Source organism: Gossypium hirsutum, chromosome A10 (genome assembly GCF_007990345.1).
Source record: "Gossypium hirsutum isolate 1008001.06 chromosome A10, Gossypium_hirsutum_v2.1, whole genome shotgun sequence".
Lineage (NCBI taxonomy): Eukaryota > Viridiplantae > Streptophyta > Magnoliopsida > Malvales > Malvaceae > Gossypium > Gossypium hirsutum.
The window spans coordinates 21,134,118-21,156,296 of record NC_053433.1 but is presented as its reverse complement, the minus strand read 5'-3'; the positions used below and the strand labels follow the sequence as shown (position 1 = coordinate 21,156,296).

At 35.9% G+C, this 22,179-nt stretch overlaps 1 non-coding gene and 1 pseudogene across 1 annotated transcript; both read left to right on the top strand.

The window, feature by feature from the left end:
• LOC107897581 (probable auxin efflux carrier component 1c) overlaps positions 1–19,762 on the top strand; it is a 36,775-nt pseudogene extending 17,013 nt beyond the window's left edge.
• LOC121208755 (small nucleolar RNA R71) lies at positions 12,048–12,154 on the top strand. The gene has a single exon (XR_005903880.1). It is a non-coding gene; the product is annotated as a small nucleolar RNA R71 (small nucleolar RNA).
• Positions 19,763–22,179: the final 2,417 nt, after the last annotated feature.

Genomic DNA, 22,179 nt, shown 5'->3' with positions numbered 1-22,179 from the left:
TACTCATAAAGCTGGAGAATGGGTACAAAGCCTGAAGAGAAAGTTAAGAATCGAAGCAATGAATGCAGGTCATCACAAGAACCGTGACGAAAAGAGATATATGACAAACAAGTCCAAGGCACATAACATAATCATATAGACATACAGGAATTTAAGACAAGCATGCGCATACCATGATGACATCATGCATGACATATGCAGGTACTCCAGCAGAGCGAGAGGTTTTGATGATATTTGGTATCCTGATATTTTTATTTCTACTTTTCAAAAAAATCAACTCATATTGCGAGAGGTAAGTTGAGCCTCGGGTCACACGCTGAGGTATTTTTAGTTCCTATCCACTCATATTGCGAGAGGTGAGTTGACCTTCAGGCCACATGCCGAGATATTTTCAATTTATGTTTTTTAATTTCTTCTTTTTCAAAAAAATTAACTCATATTGCGAGAGGTGAGTTGAGCCTCGGGTCACACGCTGAGGTATCTTCAATTTATGCTTCAAAAAAAATCAACTCATATTACAAGAGTTGCAGCAGAGCAGGTTGAAGTTACATGTCTGATTTCCATGAAGTTGTAGCGGAACCCTAAAGTTGTAGTAGAGCAGACTGAAGATATTAGACCTTATCTCCCTGAAGTTACAGTGGAACGGTAAAGCAGATCCAAGCTATGAACCTCATACCCCTGAAGAAGCGAGCAAATTAAAGTAACAAGTCCTATACCTCTAAAGTTGCATGAAGTAGATCAAAGCAACAAGATACAGTGGGCTAGACGGGGCTACCTAAGAAAGAGAAACACCAGAAAGTTAATACTCAACAAGACTGGGCAAAATTGGCCTTCCTTTATGTCTTTGCTCTATTCCCTTTACACGACAATGAGCAAAGAGGGGCAGCTGTTGTAAGCCAATTTTGGCCTATAAAATAACAAACCCACTTAAACCAAACCAATATCAGACCCAAAACGAAGCCCAATAAACGACAAAAAATTTAAACAAATCAACCCACCCCAAAAATAAAATAAAATGAACCCAATTTCCAAGGCCCAATATGCAAACCCTGGCCCAAATCACAAACCCAACTAGCCCACAACCTATTTTTAGAAATCAAAAACCCTAGCCGCAAGCCTCAACCACCCTCTGCAACTACCCTCTGCCACCACTTGCTCCACCGCCACAGTCGCATCACCACCGCCCACTTGCACCTGCAAGAAAAGACAGCAAGAAATAATAATAAAATTTGTAAAATGATGGCTATAAAAAGCCATTCAAAAATCATGTAAAGGGTTTTTTTTTGCTCCAACAAAATAAAAAAGAGAATACAAAGAATAGATTTCAATAATAAAAAGTAACAAGCAATCAAGAACAGATTCGTGGTGCAAAGGTCCATTTTTTTTTACCTTTCTCTTTATTTTTCCGCATATATATATGCATATTTCTTTATATTTCTTCCTAAAAAATAGCATATATATATATAGATATAGATAAAAATATAAAAAAAAATAAAAAAATAAAAAAATATATGTAATGGCGTAAATTCAATGTTATCGGAACAGTGGTTTCGTAACCACAAATCCGATTTAAAGAGAAATTTATTTCAAAATTTTTGCTTGAAAATTTATATGATAGGAAAATCGTATGAAAATATTGATAGGAAAATTTTATCAATTTAGTGATTAGTTAGAAAAAGAAATTATTGAAGAAATTGGGTAAAATAAGGTATCGGGACCTCTATCTCGTAAAACCGAGTCAAAAATAATTTTATAAATATTTATTAAATGTTATTAATGTGGTATTAAAATTTCGTTAGGAAATTTTAATGTTTGGGTAGTCAATTAAATGAAAAGGACTGAATTGTAATAGGTGTAAAAGTTGCTAGAGTGATTAAATAGCTTATTAGTCTAATGAGAAAGGATATAAAAGGCAATTAGACCCAAAAGTTATTTGGGCTGGACGGCAAGGGTATGAAATCAGCAGAAAAATTGATAAATTTAGGGTAAAATTGGAATATTGCAAAATTAACTAAATAAAACTAGGACTAAATAGGAAATATCTAGATTTCTCTTCATTTCTCTTCAATTCCAGCAGCTAAAAACGCCATAGGAGGGTTCTCTAAGCTGGTATTTCATAATTTTTGCACCAAGTGAGTTAATCCTTGCCTTTTTCTTGTAATTTTTGTGTTTCTAAGACTTTTACAACTAGATCCTACTATTAAATTCATTAGTTTTTGATTTCATGGATGAAATTTAAAGTCACCATGGTTGAGTGCTGTAATTTTATGATGAAATAGAATGAAATTAAAGCTTTAATTTGTTTATGAGATGATTTTATTAGGCAATTTCAATGGAAATTGATTTTTGGGACCTAATTGTGAAAATGTTTGGAATTAAAGTCTATTGCTGAAATTATGATTCCTAAAGGTTGTAAACTAGTTTAAGGTGATATAATAAAATTTTAATTGAGAAAAATCAGCTCAATTGAGAGGCTAATTGAGTAGGGACGAAATTATCATTTATTAAAAGCTTAGGGGAAAAATGTAATAAACAGCTTGCACTAAAACAGTTTGGACAGCAGCAGTAGACTAACTTTGAAAAATCACCAAAAATTGTAGGAATCGAATTAGAAGATGAACAAAATATGGAATTAAATCTTATTGAGTTTAGTTTCTCATAGAAGAAATATTGTAAGCAATGGATTTGTAAATTTTGAGATATAATGAATTTTGTGAGACAAGGTCAGAATGAATTCGGGTTCCCCTGTTCTGAATTTGAAAAATTATAAAAAATTTAATAAAAATAATTAGAGACTTAAATTTATATGTATATAATTCTGAATGAGTCTATTTTTAATAGAAACAAACAAGAACATCATTTGAATTCTGTATAAAGAGATAATTTATTTTTAGTGAAGAAGGGTCAGAACTGTTAGACAACAGAACAGGGGTGACTTTGAAGAATAAAATGTACTGATTGGATAAACCAAAAATTCTGAAAATTTTATGGTAAAAATATATATGAGTCTAGTTTTAGGGAAAATTAACAGATCTTAATTTGGAGTTCTGTAGCTCAAGTTATAAATAATTTAGTGACTATGACTCAAGTAGACAGCTTTGAATGAACTATAAATAATAGTTGAATTATAGAGAATGTTGCATATGAACATGAAATGTATTAAATTGATAATTAAATTTATTTATTTAGATCCAGAAGATTCAAATACGAAGCTAGATCGAGGAAAGGAAAAAGTTCGGGATTAATAGATTTTTACTGTTTACAAACAAGTATCAAGGTAAGTTCGTGTAACTTGAATTATATTCTTAAATGCTTGAAATGCATGTTTTTGATATGAATATGATTTGAATGTTCATTATATGGAAATTTATGAAACATTGATATATTTGATAAAATGGGAAGAAATCCCGTTTGAATGAAAGGAAAATTCGATGGATCTCTGAAAAGGAATTGATGGTAAAAGGATCTAGCCCGGACGGGTGATCCTATCCTGATATAGCCCTCCCGAAGAATATGTGTAAAATGGATTTAGCCCGGACGGGTAATCCGAATTAGGGTCTGAATTTAGCCTGGACTGGTAATTCAGATCCAAGCTCATTAGAGTAATTGTCGTTGCAGGGGATTTAGCCTGGACTGGTAATCCCGACAATACTCTATGAGTTTATATTGCAGGGGATTTAGCCTGGCCTGGTAATCCCGCTGCAAGGTTGAGGTTCGCGGGAGTATGCTCTCTGAAATGGAAATGTGCGCACATGAATATGAATTGACGGACCTGGAATTGTACACTAAAAGTGTACCTCTGAAAATCCATCAAAATTCCGATAAATTCAACGGGATAAATATGAAAAATAATAAGGGAATGAAAATCATGGTATTGATGAGTACATCAATCATGGTATATATATTATTGATACATGGAAATTATTGTACTAACTTGAATGTTGAGTTTGTGCATGTTAGGGTAATAATGCATTGAATGGATATATGAATGTTTATTATATTGTATTGAAAATATTAGGTAAGTATAATTCTTGTTACATGAGCTTACTAAGCACAAAGTGCTTACCCCGTTTCCTTTTTCCCTGTTTTGTAGTGTTAAGAGCTCGGAGGTCGGATTTGGTCGGAGACACATCACACTGTCAACCTCAGGATTTCGGTATATAAAGAAACTTTATTTTGGAAATCAATGGCATGTATAAGCTAACAAAGTAAATGTTAACGTGAAATGAATGTAAAGTTAGCCATTAGTATGGTTAACAAACTTGGTTATAGATATGTGATGACGTTATCTTATATAAATGCATGAATCTATCATGAAAAAATGTTGAATTAAAAAAAATTAATTCGTAAACTCCGGTAATACCTCGTACCCTATTCCGGCAATGAATACGAGTAGGGGTATTACAATATATACCTTTTTAATTTTCACGGTGGCCGGCGGCGGCGTCCGACGGCGGCGCGACGGCGATCCCTTCGCCGGATTCTGGGTTCGTCCAGAGAGGAATGAGAGAACCCCCCCTTTTTTTTTCTGAAACAAAGAAAAAATGAAATTTTAACAAAAAAACTTTGCTTTATACAGAGGACTAAAACGACGTCGTTTTGGTCTAGGACTTTAAACCCTAGAACGACGTCGTTTTGACTTGGACTGGATCGACCCGACCCGACCTGCCTAGGATCCGCGTGTTTTTTAACGGAAGGGCTAATTGCGCTTTTAGCCCTTTCGCTTTTTTATTACTTTGCAATCAAGTATTTTTCGTTTTTTTTAATTTTGCCCTGTAATTTATTTTGACCTTCAATTTAGTCCCTCTTGGTGCTGTGCATTTTGGGAGGAGGGGATATTGCCCATTTTGGTCCTCCCTTGTTATCCACGTGCCCAAATTAGTCCTTCTCTTCTTTATTTATTTTCAAATTGCCCCCAAACTTCCATATTAGTTTCAATTTAGTCCTTTTTTCGCATCAATTTGTCTAACACTATTATTTTTATTTTTATTTTTATATTATTATTATTACTATTATTATTATATATTAGTGTATATGTTTTTATTATATACGTATATGTATTTATATTTACACATAGTATTATTTTTTTTAATTACTTTATTTTAATATTTTTATTATATTACATTTGCTTTTTGTATTTCAATATTATTATTACTATTATTATTATTATTAGTGTATATTCTTATTATATACGTATATATATTTATATATAATACTATTTTTAATTACTTTATTTTAACATTATTATTATATTTACTTTTTTTTTGTATTTCATTATTATTGCTAGTATTATTATTATTATTATTATTAGTGTATGTTTTTTTATATAGGTATATATATATTTTTACATATAGTATTGTTTTTAATTACTTTATTTTAATATTATTATTATATTATGTTTATTTTTTTTGTATTTCATTATTATTTCTAGTATTATTATTATTATTATTAGTATATGTTTTATTATATATGTATATATATATATTTATATATAGTATTTTTTTAATTACTTTATTTTAATATTATTATATTATATTTACTTTTTTCGTATTTCATTACTATTGTTAGCATTATTATCATTATTAATATTAGTGTATGTTTTTATTATATAGGTATATATATATATTTATATATAGTATTATTTTTAATTACTTTATTTTAATATTATTATTATATTATGTTTATTTTTTTGTATTTCATTATTATTTCTAGTATTATTATTCTTATTAATATTAGTATATGTTTTATTATATATGTATATATATATTTATATATAGTATTTTTTTAATTACTTTATTTTAATATTATTATATTATGTTTATTTTTTTGTATTTCATTATTATTTCTAGTATTATTATTCTTATTAATATTAGTATGTGTTTTATTATATATGTATATATATATTTATATATAGTATTATTTTTAATTACTTTATTTTAATATTATTATATTATATTTACTTTTATTTGTATTTCATTACTATTGTTAGTATTATTATCATTATTAATATTAGTCTATGTTTTATTATATGTATATATAAATATATATATTTATATATAGTATCATTTTTAATTACTTTATTTTAATAGTATTATTATATTATATGCCTTCCTTTTTGTGTTTATTTATTTATTGTTTTATTATTAACTAATTTAGGATTATTAATTATTATTTATTATTGTCCTTGTTAACATGTCATCATTTTATTAATCTATGATCGTTATTATTGATAATATTTTATTATTTTCTACTTTGACTTGTCGTGTCATTATTATTAATATTTCTGTTCTTATTCGTGTATATATTAATATTATTGTTATTTTTTATTCTAATATTGTATTTTAATATTGTTTTCATTAATTGTATCATCGTGTGCATTATTTACAAATTCCTGTTGCGAATAATATTATTTTTTATGCTTTTAATTAATTTTTAATAAATAAGGCAACGTATCGATTTCAATACCAAGTCACTGATTTCATCGCTATGTTGGGTGAATATCATTGGCTCGTGTTAAAAACGAGACGTCATTCTAAAAAAACAAAATTTTAAATTCTCGTAGTTCAATCGGATCGCGATTAAATATTAAATTAAACTTGTATTTTTGAGAATTAAGACAATGCGTGTTTAACAAGATACCAATTTTGGGCGTCGCGAGGGTGCTAATACCTTCGTGCTTAACCGACTCCCAAACCCTATTTCTCTCTGGATCTTCGCGTAGACCCAAATTCGGCCTTCATTTTTGTTCAAAAATAAATTTCCTTTTTTAAGAAAAAAAGAGGATTTATTAGGTGTCCGATCACACCTAAAAAAAAGATCGGTGGCGACTCCTTTTCTTTTGAAAACCGAAATTCCATTTTCAAATTTTCAAATAATCGCCTCAACTAGCGGCCAAAGCTAAACTTTTACGTCGCTATAGTGAGCATGAAAGAAATAATAGATGCTTTTAAAGGTTCAAGATCTCACAAAAATTATGGCTTTTTGATGTTAAACCTGTGAATTTCAACTCAAGATAATACCTGATCTTGGGGAAACAACCTCAAAATTTTTAAAACTCAAAAATCAACTTATCATGCTTGATTCTCTAATTTCTTAAAGTTTAAACCATCAATACATGAATGCCTATGTTTTAATTCAAAACATATCAATAAAGATCATAAATTAATCAAAATTCATTCTAATACTGATAACAGAAAATCACATGAGAATAAGACAGAATTTAGGGATTTTTCTGATAAAGATATAAACAACCCCCCCACACTTAAGATGTACATTGTCCTCAATGCACAAAGTTAGATTTACGACGATATAAATATAAGATCATAAGATAGGGAGAGAAGTGAAACTTCTTGAATGTTGAATGGAATCCTTGAATTGGTGGTATGGAGAATAATCGGCTAAGGCAATGATAAGTTTGGAGGAAGATACTCCGGTGGTGGTAGAGGTTGGGTTCCACAACCACAGTGTCCAACGAAGAGGTTATCATGGTGGTCGGGCAGGACATGACAGTCGTGGAGAACCTTTTCCAGTGGAGTTTTGAGTTCCTAAGTGATGATGAGGTTTGGAGCTCTTTATAACTGTGATAACATCAAAAACTCTTTAGGAAATATAGAGAAACATAATTACTCGTAATGAAATAGTCGAAACTATAAATTGTTCAATAAAAATTATAAAACCTAAAAATGAAATAGTATTGAAGGAAAATAAAATAAAAAGTACTTTAAGAAGATAAATAAAGATAAAAGTGAAAATAAAAATAATAAATAAAAAGTTTTTAAACATCGTCATCGCCAGACGGTTCGCGAGATGGTGGTGGCGATGAGATGTGAAGGTGCTGCCAAATCTGATGAAGAATAGCATCAATGTAATCGAAGTACTGAACACACTGCTACTCAAATCGAGTAAGGCGCTAAGAGATATCAGAGAATGAAGCCGCCGCATGAACTGGATGATGGATGGATGATGGTTGAGACGGTGGGTCCTCATGACGTGGAAGGACATCATCAGTAATGTCCTCTGGGTCCTCCTCCTCGGCAGACTGGACGAGGCGATACTAAGGAGGGTAGGTTCCAAGTCGTTTCTTGATCATCCTCATATATAGCATACTTGAGATGCCCTGTGGGGACATCTGGCCAATTAGGCTGAGGGAGGATGATTGTGCTGCTGTGTTGAGGAGCCCGAAATACCGTACCAGTCTAGTCACATAGGGGCCAATGGAGATGACTCCTCTCCTATGCCACTCCGTCTGATGGCGAATGGCAAGGGTAATGAAATAGGCAAGGTCGAAGATGTGTCCGTTCGCTATGCTCCACAAGAGATAGGCGTCGTGAGTGTTGGCGATGCTGGTGCTCTCTCTCCGTCCTGTCAGAGTGTGGGCCAAGATGGCTTGTAGGTACCGTAGGGATGGAGTGAGGGCTGATGCCTTAGAGCAGCTAGGATCATAGGTGGCCGAGTCAGGGACTAAAGCACTCCAAGACTTTAAAGGAGAATAGTGAATATGGCGATAGACGGTGTCGAGTTCGTTGTCGTCCACGAACTCCTCCATGTACAGTCCCAATATGATTCCAAACTTAGGTACGCTCAACTGGCGAACCAAACCACCAAGGTAGAACTGGACAGTTCCTGGATCATCAAACTCTATCAAACAGAGTTCCAGTGTGAGCTCGAGGTACATCGACTCGATGATCCCAAAGAAGAGCTCCCATAGGTCAGTCGACAGAAGGGCTCTAATCGCGTTAGCCAGTTAGACTTGTTCAAGTGCAGCCCAATCAATGCAGTGGCCCACACCTAGGGGTCGGGCCCGAAGTATCTAAAAGAGTTCTTCCTGTGGTCCTAAGGGAAATTGAATAAAGGGATGTCTGATCTTCGTTGTAGGACCCGAGGATGACGCTGCTCATTTCCTCTTCTTTGAAGGGAGGACAATAGTTTTTTTACCATGATTTAACATGATATCTGTAATGGCAAGACAAAATAAACAATAATTAAAAATAAAATTACTCCCCAACAATAGCATGGAAAAATATGCAATGCATGTTAGAACTAAATAGAGATACTTCATAGGAGTTATGTACTAAAAACAATTATACTGAAAGATAACCTGATCAGATATTTTAAGTCATTACTATGAATAGGAATATGAGAATAATACCTAGTGAATGAATGCATATGGGAATGATAATATGGGAAATAGATTGAAGTCAATGGCAATACAAGAATGAATGTACCATAATCCATCAACTAGATTAGCAAGAAACAAAGAGTACAAGCATTGTTATTATTAGAATTATGAAGATTAACAGTCAAAATAAAATAAGAAAAATCTAATTAGTAAGCAAAACGAAGAGAAAAGAATGAACAAATGCAAGAGTTTGGTAGAGGGAGGAGCTTGGGTCGTTGATGGTGGTGTTGTGGTCGGCGCACGGGCTTGGCAGGAAGGGCGTGTGAAGGAGTTGTAGCTGCTAGGGTTAAGGATTTTGGGGAAGGGGATGATGAATAGAAAGGGGTTTATATAGATTTTGGGGCACACGGTCGTGGGGCACGCTGTGTGCCCTAATTTTAGCCCATGTGTTTCATGATTTTTAAATTTGGGCGCGTCTAAAATTTTTCCACGCCCGTGTTCTTTGGGCATGTTGGTTCACACAACCGTGTTGTACGGTCGTGTCCTACTTCGTTCGCTTCTCCCACGCCCATGTTCAAATACGCACGCCAGTGTTATTTTATCAGTCTTGAGCACGACATGTCCGTGCTCAATTCTCAGTTTCAACCACGATTTCTAGATACGGGCGTGTCGCACACCCGTGTTGTTTTGACAGATTCGACTACGGCTACGTCGCACTGCCGTGGCAGCTTATCGCATCCCGTGTTGGGGAAAATTTATGCCCTGTTTTCACACAGCCGTATCGCATGGTCGTGTTGCCTTCCGTGGTATGGGCACTGCCTAAGGCATGCCCGTGGGCTTGGTCATGTGGTTTTGAAAAACCTATGTTCAGTGTCTCGGTTAGTGGATTTAAATGTTAAAAACTAAAATTTAAAGAAGTTAACACCATTAGTGCTCGGGTTGCCTCTCGAGAAGCACCTATTTATAGTCTAAGCTTAACTTACCTCTCTGTTACATGGTCATGGTGGTACGAGGAGTTTACACTCCTTATCTTTGCAATCAATTTTATCAAAATAAGATTTTAAACGAGTACTATTTACCTTGAACGTACCGAATTTGGGATGAATTACCTCGACTATACTGTATGGGAAAATACTAAGTACCGTAAGATGGATTTCTCCATTAGGTTCAGATGTGGCAATCCAAGGGTCTGCTCCATCTAAGAGTACTTTGTCTCCAACCTTAAGTTGTTTTGGTAAAATATTGAGCTCGTCATGGGGTGATTTTGGTCTATCGTGTACTCTCGGTTTCTATGTCTGTCATTCATCTAATTCCTCGACTTGTAGCCTTCGTTCTTTATAGATTGGTTCTTTATTGTTATTTAAACAAGGCTCATGTATGCTTTTCGGATGTATTTCCTATAAGGAAGGTTGCACCACATGATCAGCATTAGTTGAATTTCGAGCTTGAAGGGTGATTGTTTCCTCACCCACACGAAGTGTGAGTTCACATGTACCAACATCAATTATAGTTCTACAGTTGCTAAAAAGGGCCTTCCTAAAATTAAAGGCACGTCACTATCATTTTCTATGTCTAGAACAATAAAATCAACTGGGAATATGAATTTGTCAATTTTAACGAGTATATCTTCAATAATACCCCTAGGAAATCTGATTGTTTTGTCTGCTAACTGAATGCTCATCCTAGTTTGTTTGGGTTTCCCAGGACCTAGTTGTTTAAATATTTTATAAGGCATGACATTGATACTAGCCCTTAAATCAGCCAAAGCATTATTAACATCTAAGCTACCAATTACGCAAGGAATCGTAAAACTCCCTGGATCTTTTAATTTGTTGGCCAGCTTATTTTGTAGTATGGCTGAGAAAACTACATTTAACTCCACATACGACGCCTCATCCAACTTTCGCTTATCTGTTAAAAGCTCCTTTAAGAATTTGGCTGCATTTGGCATCTACAAAAGACCTTCAATAATCGGTAAGTTGATATGTAATTTTTTTAATAATTTAAGGAATTTACCAAATTTTTTGTCTGTGCGGTCTTTCCTTATCACATTGGGGTATGGCACACGAGGTTTGTACTCTTTACTTACCGGTGTTTGTTCACTGTGGTCTACCTCACATTTGCTTTTACTTACCACAATTCCTTGCCTTGGTTCTGGTTCAAGTTCGACTAACCCTTCCTCATCTTGAATGGTAATTGCATTGAGCTATTCCCTTGGGTTAGATTCATGTTACTTGGCAAGCCACCTTGTGGTCGTTCAGAAATCAATTTGGTGAGTTGTCCTATCTGAGTTTCGAGCCCTTAGATCAACGCTTGTTGATTCTTAAGTGTTGTTGTAGTATTCTGAAAGCGAGTTTCCGACACCGAGATAAACTTTGTTAGCATCTCCTCAAGGTTCAGCTTTTTCTTTTGTTGGTAAGGTGGTTGTTGAAAACCCGGAGGATGTTGTGGCCTTTGATTCCCTTGACCACCCCATGAGAAGTTGGGATGGTTTCTCCAACCTACATTATATGTGTTAGTATATGGGTTATTTTGAGATATAGAATTATTACCCATATATTGAACTTGTTCCTCCTCGGTGCTAGGGTTGAAGGGTTCATATTCTATGTATGCTCTTCTTCTATTTGAATCGCACCTCATCACTGGATGTACCTGAGTAGAACCACACAAACCGTTAATCTTTTTATTTAAGAGTTCTACCTAGTTAGATAACATAGTAATCGCATCGAGGTTGAAAACTCCGGCTGCTTTTGTCAGCTTTGTCCTCATAACTTGCCACTGATAATTATTCAATGACATCTCCTCAATAAATTCGTAAGCCACTTCAGGTGTTTTGTTATTGATAGTCCCATCAGCAGCTGCGTCAATCATCTATCTAGTCGAAGGATTCAGGCCATTGTGAAATGTTTGAACCTACAACCATAAGGGCAGCCCATGGTAAAGGAATCTTCTCAAGAGGTCCTTGTATCTCTCCTATGCATCATAGAGTGTTTCTAGATCCATTTGCACAAAAGAAGAGATGACATTCCTTAACTTAGCCGTTTTAGCCGGCGGGAAATATTTAAGTAAAAACTTTTCAGTCATTTGTTCCCAAGTAGTGATTGACCCTCTTTGGTAACGAGTTCAACCACTGTTTAGCTTTATTCCTCAACGAAAAGGGAAACAAGCTAAGGCGGATGGCATCATCAGAAACACCATTGATTTTAAATGTGTCGCAAAACTCTAGAAAATTTGCCAAGTGATTGTTTGGATCCTCATCCTACGAACCATCAAACTGAACAAATTGTTGTATCATTTGATTCGTGTTAGGTTTTAGTTCAAAATTATTTGCAGCAATAGTAGGCCTCACTATACTCAACTCGGTTCTTATTAAATTCGGTTTAACATAATCATACATAGTGCGCGGACCAGGATTCTGGTTTACTGGACCAGCAGCAATCGCATGAGGTAACGAATTTTCCTGATTTTCAGCCATCTCCTCGGTTGCGGTTGAAGTATCGTCCTCTTGCTCTTCCTCTGTGTATCTTAGGCTTCGCCTTATTTCTCTTAGGTTTCTGCGAGCTGTGCGATCAATCTCACTATCAAAAAGTAATAGTCCCGACGGGTTTCTTCTAGTCATACACTATAAAAAAACTGCCAGAAGCGAATAAAAGAGAAAATTGGAAAAGGAAATAAAAATTTAAATTGAAAATAAAGTAAAATGGCTAAAGTAATAAAAACCGAGTGTTCCTAATATTTTAGTTCCCCGGTAACGGCGCCAAAAACTTGATACGTGATATTCGTGACAGAAATTTATAATTAATCATTCTTGAAACTAACTATTATCACGATGAAGACAAGTGTACCTATCGAACAATAGTATAGCTTTAGCAAGACTGGATTATCGAACCCAAAGGAACCAAGAGTACTAGTAATTACTTTCTTTTTATTATCTAGTCTAAAAATTAAGGGATTTGTTTATCAACACTAATTAACTAAACGAAGGGTGCACAAAGAGAAAATTGGGGAAAAGCTTTTGGGAAAACTCGATTGATTAAGACAATGCCCAAGGAAAATCCACCTAGACTTCACTTGTTATTTGACTTTGAACCAGACGATTTATTCATTTGACTTGATCCTTAGAAATCCCTAAGTTATATTATTATCTCTCTCGAGACTAAAAACATCTAACCCTAAGTTGATTAATTGAAATCTCTTTCTAATTAACACCCTAGTGTTGCATTAACTCAATCAATGGACTCTCTTATTAGGTTTCACCCTATTCTGGCAAAATCTTGTTACCCTATCTCTAAGCGTGCAATCAACTCCTCTTAATTACGACAAATTTACTCTTAGACAGGGACTTTTGCTCCTCTGAATAAGCGCATTAACTTGAATCAATATCCTGGAATATTTAAAACAAGAATTAAGAACACATAATTAAGAACAAGTCAAATATTTATCATACAATTCAAATAATAATAACAAGATCCATCTTAGGTTTCATTCCCCTTAGGCATTTAGGGCGTTTAGTTCATAATTATAAAAGAAAACATCTCAAAAGAATAAAGATAACAAAACATAAAGAAAACCCAAAACTCCTGAAGGAAATTGAAGGGAGATCTTCAGTCTTGATGATGAATCCAGCTTGTAAGATGGATCAATCGGCTTTCCTTGAGTAATTCCTTACCTCTCCTCCCTGTTTCCATTCTAAGTGCCTCATCAGGTGTTTAAATAGGCTTTAGAATGCCTAAAATCCCTCAAGAGTGACCTTTTCCGAATAGAACTAAACTTGGGCTCGACAGGGACACACTGGTGTGTAATTTTTCCAATCCATGTTCAAGGCTCTTACATAGGCACGGGCTTGTGGTCTACCCATGTAAGTCGTGCTTCAATTCTGCCAAATGGACACGGCCTTGTGGCTTACTTGTGTGAGGAAGTCCAGGCCGTGTTGATTTCTCATGTTGGTCTATTTTCTCCATTTTTGTCTTGTTTCTCGCTCTTTTTACTCTCCTATGCTCACCTAAGTATAAAACATGAAATTAAAGGATTAGGAGCATCGAATTCACCAAATCTAAGGAGAATTCATCCATAAATGTGCTAATTGTGGGATAAAAATATGTATAAATTACGGTTTATCACATAGCTTGTAAGTCACCAAAGCAGGCTTGGGATAGGCTGAAGGAGGAGTTTCAAGGGACTGAAAGAAAGATACAACAACAACTGCTGAATTTGAGAAGGGACTTTGAAAATTTGAAGATAAATGAAAAAGAAACAGTGAAACAATATTCAAACAGAATCATGGCTGTTGTGAACAGCATCAAGTTTCTTGGGGACCAGTTTAGTAAAGCAAGAATTGTAAAGAAGGTTGTCTTAAACATGCCTAAAAGATATGAGGCCAATATTTCTTCCCTTGAAGACTCGAGAGATCTGACTAGCATCTCTTTAACTGAGCTGATTAATGCTCTTTATGCTCAAAAGTAAAGAAGAGTCAAGAGACAGGAGGAGCATAAAAAAGATGCCTTTCAAGCCAAGAGCAAACCTGCCTCGAGCTCTTCTGGCTACAAATGGAAGAAGACCTGTTTAGACAAGCCTAGGAGAGATGAAGCAAGAAGAAAAAATCCACCTTGCCCACATTGTAAAAGGCTTAGTCATCAAAGAGAAAACTGTTGGTTTAGGCCTGATGGACAGTGTAAAATCATCAAAAAGATGGGCCATGTTAAGAAGGTTTGCAAAAACAAAGGCAAGCTGAATCAAAACTAGCCTCAACAGCTTAGAGCTGAAGCTCGAGTGGCAGAAGAATGTAGTGGCCAAGAAGAGCAAGTATTTGCAGTCTTTTACTCAGCTGGCAAAAAAAAAACCATAAAAGGATGGCTGATAGACAGTGGTTGCATAAACCATATGACCCTTAATGTTGCTATCTTCAAAAACATCGATAAAAGCTTTAAAAAAAGGGGTGAAAGTTGGAAATGGAAACTTCATCAAAGTAGAAGGCAAAGGAGATGTACTAGTAGACACTCCTACAGGTACCAAACTTGTCTCTAATGTCTTATCTGTGCCTGAAATTTATAGAAATCTACTCAATATAGCTCAGTTGTTAGAAAAGGGTTATTCAGTAGTGTTCAAAGGCAAAGAAAGGCTAATAAGTGATCCAAGTGGATCTAAGCTTATGTTAGTGACCATGGCTGACAGAAGCTTTGTAGTGGACTGGAACAAGAACTCAGATATTGCCTATATAACTGTTTTAGATTAATTCAAGCTGTGGCACAAGAGGTTAGGTCATGCTAACTACAAGTCACTAGTTCGGTTGACCAAACGAGACTTGGTTGAAAACTTCTTCAAATCAGTTAAGAAAAAAAATGTTTGTGGAGTGTGTCAACTAAGAAAGCAAGTCAGACTGCCATTCCCTACAAACAAAGCCTGGAGAGCTTCTGAAAAGTTATAGCTTGTCCACACTGATGTGTGTGGCCCTATGAAGGCATTATCTTTGAATGGCAGTAGGTATTTTATCATGTTCATTGATGATTACTCGAGATATTGTTAGATTTACTTCCTAGCACAAGTCAAAAATGGCCTCAGTATTTTGGAAGTTCAAGGCTGTAGTAGAAATAGAAACAGGTTGCAAGCTAAAGACATTGAGGTCTAATAATGGGACAGAGTATACCTCAACTATGTTTCAGGGCTTTTGTGATGAAGCAGGCATTAAGCACCAACTGACCAATACCTACACACCTCAACAGAATGGTGTTAGTGAAAGAAAGAATACAAGCTTGATGGATATGGCAAGATTTCTGTTGTTTGAGAGGAATTTGCCCAAAACCTTGTGGGCTGAGGCAGTTAACACTACTGTATATCTTCAAAACAGGCTACCAACCAAGGCATTGGTTTATAAAACTCCATTCGAGGCTTGGTTTAGGTTCAAACCATCAGTTGCTCACCTGAAAGTCTTTGGCTGCATATGTCATACACATGTTCCAGCACTAAAAAGAGACAAATTAGCCAAGAAGGATCAACCTGGCATCCTGGTGGGCTACAGCAGTGTCAAGAAAGGGTATAGAGTTTTGGACCCTTCATCCAATAAAGTCTTTATGAGCAGGGACGTTGTATTCGATGAGAACTAAGGCTGGAACTGGGATAAAAATAAACCAGAGACTGCTACTGAAGACCTGGTGATAGATCAGATTGAAATTGATCAAAATGATCCTAAAATAGACATTGATAATGTGCCAGTTAGGGGAACCAGACCATTGGCTGAAATATATGAGAGGGCTGATGTGGCTGTTGTTGAACCAAATTATTTTGAAGAAGCTAAAGCTCAGCAAGGTTGGAAACAGACTATGCTTGATGAATTAAGCATGATTGAAAAGAACCAAACTTGGGAGCTAGTTGTAAAACTAGCCAACAGGAAGGTCATATGAGTGAAATAGGTGTTTCAAGCCAAGCATAATGCTGATGGAACTTTGAAAAAGCTAAAAGCAAGGCTAGTAGTAAAGGGATTCAGTCAGAAGTATGGCATTGACTACCTTGAAATATTTGAAACAATGGCCAGGCTTGACACAATAAAGCTGCTGGCTGCTTTGGCTGTACAAAAGCAATGGCAAATACATCAACTAGATGTAAAATTAGAATTCCTCAATGGTTTTCTTAATGAGGAGATTTATGTTGAACAGCCTACAGGCTTCAAAGTAGCTGGCAGGGAAGGTAATGTCTACAAGCTGAAGAAGGCCTTGTATAGCTTGAAACAGACACTAGGAGCCTGGTATGACAGAATTGATAACTACCTAGCCAGCTTAGGGTTTGAGAGAAGCATCAGTGACCCAACCTTGTATGTGAAGAAGAAAGATGATGAAACATGGCTCATAGTCTCCTTGTATGTGGATGATCTATTGGTGACAGGAGGCAACAATGCCATGATGGCTGATTTCAAAGGAAAAATGGGCAAGATGTTCGAGATGTCAGATTTGGGACAAATGTCCTGCTTCCTTAGCATGGAGGTATCTCAAACTCAGCAAGGGATCTTCTAAGTCAGAAGGCATTTGCCTTAAAGATTCTGAACAAATTCTCCATGCTGAACTACAAGGCAACAAGCACACCAGTTGCTATTGGAGAAAAGCTGTCAAGCCAAGACGATTTCGATAACGTTTTTGAATCAACCTATAGGAGTTTGATTGGATGTTTGCTCTATTTTACAGCCACTAGACCAAACACTATGTTTTCTATAAGTCTACTATCTAGATTCATGCATTGCTACAATGTGAAGCATTTACAAACTACCAAAGAGTTCTCAGGTACATCAAAGGTACATTGAACTTTGGGATGATGTTCACCAAGGTTGATAGCATGAAGCTACTTGGTTATACTGATAGTGGTTGGGCTAGATCAGTGGATGATATAAAGAACTCCTCAGGGTATCTGTTTACACTTGGTTCAGCCATTTTTTGTTGGAGTTCTAAGAAGCAAAATGTTGTTGCTCAATCAATTGCTGAAGCAGAATATGTGGCAGCTGCAGGAGCTGTTAATCAAGCTATATAGCTAAGAAAAATCATGGTAGACTTGAATCTACACCAAAGGGAAGCAACATAGATCAAATGTGACAACTAGTCTGCTATTGCAATTGCAAAGAATCTAGTGTTCCATCGGAGAACCAAGCATTTCAGGATAAAATTTCATTTTGTTAGAGAAATGGAGCAAGCTCAAGAAGTGCAATTGATTCATTACAGTTCTGAGGATTAGCTTGTTGATATCTTTACAAAGCCTCTTTGTGTGTCAAGGTTTGAAGATTTGAGAGCTAAGATGGGAATTTGTAGCATGCAAGCTAAGGAGGAGTGTTGAAGTTGGCTTCCATGCAGCACATGCAGCCAAGAAGCAGAGGAGTTGTCCGAGCCATGCATGTTGCAGCTGAAGATGGTGTTGTTGTTTTGTTTTGTTTTGTTACTTCAATTAACATTTTGTAATTTAGTTAGATTCAAACCAAGTTGTTAATGTACTTGATGTAATTTTTCAATGTTTGAGCTGATAAATCAACTTTAATAAGTGTGCAAGTCATGTTTTTTAAGTTTCAAAGTTATTTAATGGTAGTAGTTAATGTTTAGGTGACAATTTGCTTATTTTTGACTAGCTTATGTATAGTATATGTCTTGGCATTATGCCATATTTCAAAGTTAATGAAAATTCATCAGAATTCTTCATCTAATTCTCTCTTAATTCTTTGCTTTCTTTTGTTCTTCAAGCCTGATTCTGTTTTTTGTTTGCTACAGCAAGTATCGAGCCTTCAAGCTCAAGAAACTGCTTGTTTCATTTGTTTTTGTTCTTAGTTCCGACAGAAGGCCATGTATGGTGATGAATCGGCTGGATTACTGGCTCAGATTGTTGTTTTTCAAAGCTTGATTTGGTATAATTTACTATTGGTCATGTTCGAGTTCAATGCTGCAAAGCCAGCCTCTGAGATTACACTAACTTTAGAAGACATAGCTAAACCTTTTTAACTTTGCATGAAATGTAAACATGGATTAATTTCATAAACTATACCAATATGTATTATCCAGCATCAAGTTCATACAATTATATGAAATATAAACATGGATGAATTTCATAAACTATACCAATATATATTATCCAGCATCAAGTTCATATAATTATATGAATTGTACTATCGACATATATCACTATTTAATCTTTGTTGAAATAAGAGGACATGGAAGCACAAGGGGAAGAGAGAGAAGAAGAGGCAGAAACCAGAGCAAGCAAATTCAAGATTATGCTCATTTTCAGGTCTGTGGAAAAGAAGCTGGTGGCAAATCCCAACACTCATGCAGCTTGGCTTGGTCTCATTTAGGCAGGCACTTGATTCAGGTTAGATTACATAAAATATTAAGCCAAACAACACGATGTTCATCTTTGATAAAGATTATTTGGTGACTGTAAATTTGCTTAAACTTTGCTGAAAATGGATTATCTTCCGCGGGTGGGAAATAAAATTCCCTGCCATTATTCAGAATTCATTATCAATAATAGCTAGTGGAGGACTTGGTATGTCAATGTTCAGTTTAGGTAGGATTACAGTTTTGGTATATCCATCACAGTTGACCGTAATAGCATTGCTTATGTGACTGTAACGACTGCCTGTACATTACAATCAAGAATTGCTCTCTTTGAGTACTCTCACTTCTCTCAAGGTTAAATTTCTCGAAAGTGCGCCTCTTTATGCTCAAACCCAGGACTTCCACATATGATAGACCTGAATGTGTGTGCGTGGGGAAGTGAGAGTACCTGTTACAGTTACTGAACACGGTTATTGATCCTAACCCCAGCTCTTCCCACTTAATATAGGTCTATTTATGGCATCACAACGTAGCAGAATAGCATGTGGTATACGAATAAGGGCAGTAGCCATGGTCATGAAATTCATGGCCGGTCCAGCTCTAATTGCAGCATCCGCAGCTGCCTTGGGACTTCGAGGCAGATTATTAAGAGTGGGAATCGTGCAGGTTAGTAAACTGTTCCATTAATCTTGATTTTCAAAGGGATGAAAAAGCTAGACATTGATACCCCCAAATCTACATATTCCAGGTAGCTCTTCCTCTAGGAGTAGTTCCATTTGTTTTCGCCAAAGAATTCGATGTTCATCCGGATATACTAAGCTGTTGGAGTTTGAGAGTACTTTAACCGGGTAAAGTAAGAGTTGCAAACAGAGCACCAGCAGCAACGTAATATACCCGGGTAAAGAATGAAGGCAAAAATACTTCCAGTTCAAGCTTTAAGAGCAGAAATTGGAAGGAAAACAAGAACAGAGCTAAAGCAAAGAATGAAGGAGCATGAAGAATAGTTGAGAGTATTGATGAAAAAAGAATTGTATTTTTTCATACCATCATCATAGGCAGATTGCCATTACATATATCAAAATAAAAAAAAACTTACAAGTCAAATTTCTACCTAAACGTACACCTACTTCCACTAAGCTTTCCAAATAACAAAAAACTTAACTTGTACATTAACACAAAGCTGGTTAACAGCTCCATCAACATCAAATTACATCAATCAAAAAGCTTATAGCAAACTAAACTTCAAAATGAACAAAATATTAGTTCAAATCTAACAGCAACACAAAACCTAGGTTGCTGCATGCTTGTCACGAGCTTGCATGGCCAGCTTCCAGCTACATTTGCTTCATACCAGCTGCATGGAGATCAGCTTCAACACTCCTCCTTGAGCTCCATGCTGCAAACTCCCATGAGCTTTCTTAACTTGTTAAATCTCGACACACCAAGACCTTGGTCAAGATATCAGCAATTTGATCCTCCGAATTGCAATGAACCAGCTTTATTTCACAAGCTTGCTCCATCTCCCTTATCACTTGCAGCTTTATGTCAAAGTACTTAGTTCTACCATGGAAGACAGGGTTCTTTGCAATTGCAACAGCAGATTTATTGTCATAAAGTATCTCTGTTGCTTCTACTTGAGATAAGTTCAAATCAGCTAAGATTTTCCTCAGCCAAATAGCTTGGTTTACTGCACTAGCAGCAGCTACATACTCGGCTTCAGTAGTCGATTGAGCCACCAGAGACTATTTTTTGGAACTCCAGCATACCATTCCTGACCCCAATGTGAAAGCATACCCTAATGTGCTCTTCATATCGTCTTTAGAACCAGCCCAGTCACTATCTGTGTAGCCTTTCAATCTAAGTTCTGTAGCCTTGCTAAACAAGAGACCATAATTTAGAGTACCTTTAATGTATCTTAGTACTCCTTTTGCAGCTTGAAAATGTTGTACATTGCAGCAGTGCATGAATCTAGAAAGTAGACTTACAGCAAACATGATGTCTGGTCTCGTTGCAGTCAAGTATAGAAGACAACCAATTAAGCTTCTGTAGGTAGTTTCACAGACTTCTTCATGACCCTCATGGCTTGATAGTTTCAACCCAGTTACAACAGGTGTAGGAGTTGGCTTGCAGTTCAGCATTGAAAACTTTGTCAACACCTTTAAGGCAAATGATTCCTGTTTCAAGAAGATGCCTTCTTGTGTCTGGCTTACTTCCATTCCTAGGAAGTATGTCATCAGCCCCAGGTCAGTCATTTCGAACATTTGCATCATCTTTGTCTTAAATTCTGCCAAATCAACTTCATCTCCTCCTGTCACCAATAGGTCATCAACATACAATGACACCACAAGCTGAGTTTCAGTTTTATTCTTCTTGACATACAACGTTGGCTCACTAGCACTTCTCTCAAACTTCAAACTAAGCAGATAAGAGTCAATTCTAGCATACCATGCTCTGGGTGCTTGTTTTAGGCCATATAAGGCCTTTCTTAGTTTGTAAACCAAGTCTTCCTTGCCAGGTACTTCAAATCCCTCTGGTTGTTCGACATAAATTTCCTCTTCAAGGATTCCATTTAGAAAGGCCAATTTCACATCTAGTTGATAGACATTCCACTGCATATGAGCAGCCAATCCAACAATTAGCCTAATCGTATCCAATCTGGCAAGAGGAGCATATGTTTCAAAGTAATCCAGTCCATATTTTTGACTGAATCCTTTTACCACAAGTCTAGCCTTCAGTTTATTCAGACTTCCATCAGCATTCTGCTTGGCCTTATAGACCTATTTTACTCCAATAATCTTCCTGTTAGCAGGCTTCTCAACTAGCTTCCAAGTCGGTTCTTCTCGATCATGGCAATTTCATCTGCTATTGCCTGTTTCCAGCCTTCATGCTTCATAGCCTCTGCAAAACAAGTTGGCTCTACTAAGGCTAAATGTGCCCTTTCATAAATTTCAGCCAAGGATTTGGTACCTCTGATTGGCACATCATCAAAGTCCATATCAGGACTATTTTCTTCTGACTCTGTTTGATCAACCACAAGTTCTTCAGAGATAGCTTCAGGTTCATTCTTGTCCCAATTCCAACAAGCCTTCTCATCAAACACTACATCTCTACTTACTTGGATTTTGTTGGTTAAAGGATCTAGGATCCTATATGTAACACCCCTTACCCGTATCCAACACCGGAATAGGGTACGAGGCATTACCAAAACACATACACTTGTAAACGTATTTAACCGAGTTATAAAATTTCATCAAAATTAAA